General features: G+C 38.2%; 1 non-coding gene across 1 annotated transcript; it reads left to right on the top strand.

Moving 5' to 3' along the window:
* The first annotated feature begins 311 nt into the window (after positions 1–311).
* Positions 312–476, top strand: LOC111760753 (U1 spliceosomal RNA). Its single transcript, XR_002794357.1, has one exon. It is a non-coding gene; the product is annotated as a U1 spliceosomal RNA (small nuclear RNA).
* The last annotated feature ends 7,058 nt before the right edge of the window (positions 477–7,534 follow it).

Here is a 7,534-nt window from a genome sequence, read left to right on the forward strand (position 1 = left end):
GTTGTCTGTATCCCTCCCCCCACCAAAAAAATTATGTCCACAAAAAAGGAAAGAAAGAAGAGGAAAAAAGAAATTTTCAAGAAGGATGGAAAGGGAACAATAAAAGAGCCAGGAAAAAGTAGGTAATGAGTGAAAAATCATAAAAACATTGAAAAGGAATAAGAAAGAAAAAAGGAAACAGGAAAAAAAATAAAAGACAAGAAAAGTGAGAAGAGACCAGATCAATACCAAAGAAGAGAAGGTGGAACAAAAGAGAAGAAAAGGAAGAGGGAAAAAATGAAAGATAGAATAGAAATAAAGAAAATAAGTAGATATTTACCTGGCAGAGGAGATACCATGATCATGAAGGTTGTTTTCCCAGGGTGAGTCTTTTCCGTTGCACTCTAGGTGTGCTGACCTCTGCAATGTCCCCAAATGTGGGAAACTCACAGCATAATTTTTTTTGTAGTGGGGGACTGCATTCATGCTCTCCCCTGGGGGAAAAAAAAAAAGAAAAGAAAAGAAGGAGGAAAAATCAGACAACAACAGAAAAACAGGCCTGCCTCTCAGGTCATCAGCAACCATCTCAGACTACCTGTACTCACCGATCAATCACCTGTGGCCCATCCTCCTCAGGTAAGGTACCTGGACATAGAGGAAAGACAAACAAACAAACAAAAAACCCTCAGTCTCATATCCCTGTCATGAGGCTGTTCATTCCATGGCACCCTCTTCCCCAGAGAGCTGGCTGGGTCCTGACAACCTCTGGATTGCACTCTGGCTCTCTTCTCCTCTGGGCTGGTTTGGTACCTGACAGCTCACAGACTGCCTCTCCCAGCACCCCTCTCAACCAGGCCAGCTGGGTGCCTATCAACCTATCTGCTCACTGCCCCAGTTCCTCTCTATCCTGGGGTGGATGGGTGGGTGTCAGTCTGCCTGATCAGCTCCCTTACCTTCCTGGAGCTGCTTTAGCACCAGTTCATGTTGCTCCTTTTCCTGGGAACCGGCTGAGATCCAGTCCACCCACTGTATCTCACCCCCCATTTGTCTCTCCTCTTCAGTTGGCTGGGTGCCAGCCCAGCACTCCTGTTTTCCCTGCAATTCCCCTTCCCTCAACAGCACCAGCAGCACACCTGTTTGCACCACTGCTCTCCTCTCCCCCGAGCCAGCTGGGTGCCAGTCCCCACACCTGATTGCCCTGTAGCTCACCCCTTCCCTGGCGCTTGCTGGTTACTGGCATGCACACTTGGTTTTCCTCACTCTTGGAGCCAGCTGAGCACTGGTCTGCCAGCAAAATCACTTACCCAGCTTCCCTCTCCCTCTGAGCTGGCTAGGTGCCAGCTTGCCTGCCCTATCTCCTATGCTTCTCTCTCCCCTGGGTGACTGGACACCTGTCCCCCAGCTGCCCTCTCTGATTGCCCCTGTGGCCCTGTTGCTGTCCTTCTGCCAGTAAGCCTGGCTACCTTTTTGCAGTTTCTGGAGAAGGAGTGCAGCCTGCTATTCCCTACTCCACCATCTTGGATCTCATCCAATAGATTTTTCATGAACCCTGCCAAGACCACTCAATTAGCAAAGAATAGTTTCTTCAACATATGGTGATGGGAAAACTGGATCTGTATTTTCAAAAAAAGAGAAGCGGACCCATACCTCACACTTTATATTAAAATCTAATTCAAAATGGACCGAAGGCATTAAGAGTCAGAACTATTAAACTCCTAGAAGAAATTGTAGGGAAGTATCTTCAGGACCTTGCATTGGGAAATGGTTTGTTCGACTTTACACCAAAAACACAAGCAACAAGAGAAAAAAATAGATAAACGGTACCACATCAAAATGATAAACATCTCAAAGGACTTCATAATGGAAGTAAAATGACAACCTACACAATAGAAGAAAATATTTGGAAACCCCATATCCAATAAGTCTTTAATATCCAGAATAAAGAAATCCTTCAACTTAACAAAAGACAAACAATACAACTTAAAATAGGGCAAAAATCTTGAATAGACATCTGTCCAAAGAAGACATACAATAGCCATAAAATACATAAAAAGATACTCAACTACATTAGCCATCAGGGAAATGCAAACAACAATGAAATACCATTTCACACCCATTAGAAAGGCTGCTATTAAATAAGTGTTTCGAGAGGATGCAGAGATATAGGAGCACTCTTTCATTGCTGGTGGCGATGTAATATTGTGCAACCACTGTTGAAGACAGTTTGGTGGTTCCTTAGAAAACTAAGTATAGAACTACCATATGATCTGGTAATTCCACTGGTAAGTATATATCCCAAAGAATTGAAAGCAGGCCCTTGAACAGATATTTGCACACCAGTGTTCATAGCAGCCAATTGCAAAAAGATGGAAGCAATCCAAGTGCCCATCAATGAATGGGTAAAAAATGTGATATACACATAGAATGGAATATTATTCAGCCATAAAAAGGAATGAAGTTTTGACACATGTGACAACATGGGGGAATATTGAAGACATCATGTTGAGTACAATAAGCCAGACACAAAAGGAGAAATATTGTATGATTTCATTGATTTGAAATAATTAGAATAAGCAAACTTATTATCAGAATCTAGAATATAAGTTATCAGGGGATGGGGTAGACGTAGGGAATGGGAAGTTGAAGCTTAAAATGTGCAGTGTTCTTATTTGGAATGATGGAAATGTTTTGTTAATAGATGGTGAAGATAGCAAAATATTTTTGAAAGAGCAGTGATAATATGATTTAAAGTGGAATTCTTAGATTTTATATATGGTAACAGAATACACAATTTTTAAAAATTTCATGGACCAACACTTTACAAATAATGAACTCTAATTTAGTTAATAGCACAATTATAAATATGTGCTACCATCAATTGTAACAAATATTCCACACCAATGCATGGTGTTAATAAAAGGGTGGTATAAGTAATCATATATTTTATGCATGATTTTTCTATAAACCTACAATTTCTCTAATAAAGAAAAAATGCTTTTATAAATGCATATCTATTAAGGAAATTATCTTTTTAAATTGTTTTTTAATTTTTATTTTTAACAAGGTTATACATTCTCAGAGTTTGCAGAGTCAATTAGTACTACAAGGTTTGTAACAAAAAATGTACCTCACCCATTTCTCCCTTTTCAGATCCAACCACTCTCTACTCTTTTACCTTCAATAAATATATATATATATATAACTTCCATAACTTTAAATATTAAGCTTATATTGCTCCTTCTTGATGTTTTCATTTTAAGATACTGACTTCCACCCTTGGAAGTTAAGGATTAAGCTCTATCTTCCCATGCCCATCACACATGCACCTTTCCCCAAAGCTATACTTCCAATGTAATTAGAATATTATTTTTCTTAGATCCATACTTAGTGTGTATATTGTCTTAAATGCAATTACTTTCTTTTCATACACAAGATTTTCTTAGAGTTAATAACTGTATGATTTTAGAATTTGGTTAATTTTCTGAGTAGCTTCCATTAATTAAATTCTCAAATTTTAACTTTAATATGTAAATCTCTCAAGCCTTCAGATACAGCTAGAATTTTGTCAATTTCATCTTTCTGAAGCAGTATCTCCCAAGGATTTTTGACCAACTCTACTCTCAACTGGTTTCTTCCTAAACTTAGTAAATAGCTGTTATCCTAGGCTCTACCTTTCAGCATCATCTGGGGATTTGCTCATTCTCATTCCATGTTTGATATTTATTGCATTTCCTGTATTTCATTATTTATTCTTTCTAGGCTTATTCCTTCACATTCATGGATCATATCCCTAGGATTTTCCTGAGGAAAAGCTATATGAGGGGTACTTAGTTTTGAGATTTTGAATATCTGAAATTGCTTTTATTATATTCACACACTTTGTGGATAGTTCACTTGGTATAGAATACTAAGTTGAAAGTAATTTTCCTACAGAATTTGGAGATGGTACCCAATGCTCCCTAAATTCCTAAGTTGCTATTTATCAATCTAAAGCCACTCTTATTCCTGTTTCTCTATAACCTGGAAGTTTGTGGGATTCTTGGCTTTGTCCTTACAATTCTGGTAGTTCACAGTGATGTATCTTGTCATAAGTGTGCTTTCTTTGTGGTGGGGACTGGGTGGGATCTTTCAGTTCAGGAAGAAACCCATCTTCATGTTTTGGAAAACTTTCTTGAATCATTTATTCATTATTACTTGCCTTTCATTTACTTTGTTCTTTCTTTCTGGAACTTGTATCTGGTCCTCTTATGTTCTGACATTCTGTCTTATTTCCCCATCTTTGTGACTTTTGATCTAACTTTTGAGAGATTTCTTCAGATTATCTTTTAATATTTTTTTGCATTTTTTCATTTCTGCTATCAAATTTTAAATTTCTATAGCTTTGGTTGTTCTCTGAATATTCTTTTTCATTTCTTGTATTGCATTTGCTATATTGTATTTTATCAGGGCATGCTAATAGTTTTGTGTCACTTTTAGTTTTCTTTTCCATGTTTCCTTCAATTTTCCATTTTGTATTTGTTTATTTTGGAGTATATAGTTCATATTACAGAGTTTTCTCAGATGTCTGTTAATCCTTGCTCACCTATTTAAATTTAGGGATGGGAGAGTAAAAGTTAACATGAAGTTCAACTGCATAAGTGGATTTGACCACTATGTATTTTGTCATAGGATGATCAAGCTGGGTTGGGCCAGTTTCATGAAGATCTTTAGATAGCTCCTCTCAGACTAGTCAGCTTCCCGAGAGAAACCACTTCCTATTCTCTGCTAGAAAAAGAAGGTCTGCTATAAGAATTTAAAGAGCAAAGTGAGGGACAGTGGTCTTAGCTCCTGGTAGGCATGTTTAGTTAATCCACTTGTTTTCTGTATTATGTTACTCCTTAAACCGTGCCTGGATTCCCTCAGTGCAGAAACCCTGTATTATTCTTTGTTTTATCCTTTAGGGTAGATTGCTGGTCTGTATGGACCTTCATTATTTCTTAAACAGAATTTCAATCTATCCTCTTCTATGGTAGATCCTCCTTCCCACAGATTCTTTAGACATGGTTTAGAGTGAGGGTATTCTGCAGTTTAAATTTTGTGTTCATTTGCTCTGCCTGCTCACCTCTCAGGTCTACCCTTTAGTCATTTCCATTCATATTCCAGATTTCAAATTTTTGTTGCTCTCTGTGATGTCATCAACATGGCAATGTAAGATGCCCCATGGAAAATATCCCTCCAGTATCAACTATTACATTGGCAAATACCACTTACTTAAAACTCTGGAGTATGATAGAGACTAGAAAAGGAGTTCACAAATGCAGAATTGAAGAAAAAGGACTAAAAAAGGCAAAAACAGGTAGGAGATTTACAACCCAGGCTCGCCAATCCACACTCCTTCCCCACGCATGTTCCACACAGCTTAATAGAGACAGCCTCACCCAGTCCCTCCTGTGGTGAATGCAGATCACAGAGCCACTCACAGCAGCAAGTTAGAACTCCATGCATATCCAGGCATAGGGACTCAAGTCTTCAGAGTGCCAGAGTGGAACACAAGCTGTTGAGTGTCACATACAAAAATGCCCTCAGGGGAAAAGAGAGACTGTGGTAGAACTGCTGGTAAGAGGTGCCCGTTTAATCCAGTCTCTCTTTGCTGGACTACCTAAGCAAAGAACAGACCTTTCCAGATTGACCCAATATGGCACTTCAGGGATGGATACCTTTTCTGGGATGAAACCAGAGACAAACAAAACAAAACAAAAACCCTCACAGAATGAAAGAATTGGGGAAACTATCTAAGACAGGATGGATCCAAAACTGAAAAGTGTAATGTAAAGGGCATGCTGAGTGCAGGAAAGAATTTAAACTCTTCATTGGAGTTACAGAGAAAACTGTACAAAAACAAATAGAAAAGATCAAGATTCCTGGAGAAGGAACAGGGGAGAGGAAGCTTTCTCCTGGAGGTGAAACAATTGCACAAAATGGGCAATCTTAAAAATCCTACCATATATCCATGGAAGAATCAGGTGCAGAAGACCTGAGGAAATCTGAACAATTGAACATGGGTAACTCTAATGGTCCAGAATAAGTTGGACCAACTGTCAAAGAGGAGCCTTAACACAAAGAAAGTCAACAATAAACCCTTAAGAAAGAGGGAGAAACTGGTCTTCAGTGTTAGCACATCAAAATAATTAGATGCCAAACATCAGCAAAAAAAGTACAAGCCATACTAAGAAACAGGAAGATTTGACTCAGTCAAGGGAACAAATTAAAATATCAGAGGCTACAGAATTTGGAACAGCTCATCAAAGAAGTTCAAACAAGTCTCCTAAATCAATTCAAGGAGGTGATGGAAAATAAGAATAAAGAGATCAAAGATATTAAGAAGACAATGTGTGAGCATGAAGAAGAATTTGAAAATATATATAGAAACATAACAGAAATTATGGAGATGAAAGTCATAATATTAGAGATTAAAAATATACCAGAGGCAAAACAAACAAAAAATTACCAGAGGCATGCGAAAGCAAATTTGAATGACAAAAGAAATAATCAGACTCTAGAAGACAGGATAATCAAAGTCATACAGTCAGAAGAACAGATAGGGAAAAGAATAGAAAAAAATGAGTAGTGTCACAGGGATTTGAATAACAATATGAAGTACATATGTCCCAGAAGGAAAAGAAAAGGGAAAGGGGAAAGAAAGAATATTTGAGGAAATAATGCCCAAGTATTTCCCAACTCTTATGAAAGATTTACATGTCCATCAAGCACAATGTATTCCAAATAGAATAAATCCTAATAGACCTACTCCAAGACACATATTAATTAGGCTGCCAAATGCCAAAGACAAAGAGAAAATTCTGCTCGTGCCTGTATGGGCAAAATCTATGATAAAGTGGAAGAGTATAGTTACGCAGTGGTTGAGCATGACAGTGGTGCAATGATATAATTAGGTTTGGTAGTGCTGGTTTGTGAGGGGGAGTAGGATTGGGCATTGGGTTGGACTATCCATGGAACTGGGGGAAGGACTGGGGGAAGGAGCAGGTGAACTCTTGGGATTTGCAGGTCTGTGGTTAAAACTGCAATGTTGGGAATGTTCTTTTGGAAAATATGGCAGGGGAAGTTACTGGTGTAGGGTGTTGGATGTGTGTGTGTGGGGTAGTGGGACAGTGCACACCTGGAGCAGGCTTCTATGGAATATGTAAGTGTTCATCTTGTCATAGTATGTTATATCAGGGGGTGGAGACCTACACAATAAACAATAAAATATCAAACTCCCTTCTTGGGGAGTCCTGCTATGTTATCAATTAGAGGGACAAGAACCCTTGAAAACAAAGGCAGTACCCAATAAAAGAAAACAGACCAAAATGTCAAACCCTCAATATTATTACAAGTAACTATGAATTTTATTCTTCAAAAACTGAAACTTAGTGGTAACCATAGGTTCTGAGGGATGAAGAAGGAAGAACATAATAGATGGAACAGAGGGCATTTTTAGGGCATTAGAATTTTTCAGCATGATCTTGCAATAATGGATACAGGACACTTCAAATTTCATCAAAACCTATAAAAGTGT

This window comes from Dasypus novemcinctus, chromosome 12, assembly GCF_030445035.2.
Source record: "Dasypus novemcinctus isolate mDasNov1 chromosome 12, mDasNov1.1.hap2, whole genome shotgun sequence".
NCBI classification, from domain to species: Eukaryota; Metazoa; Chordata; class Mammalia; order Cingulata; family Dasypodidae; genus Dasypus; species Dasypus novemcinctus.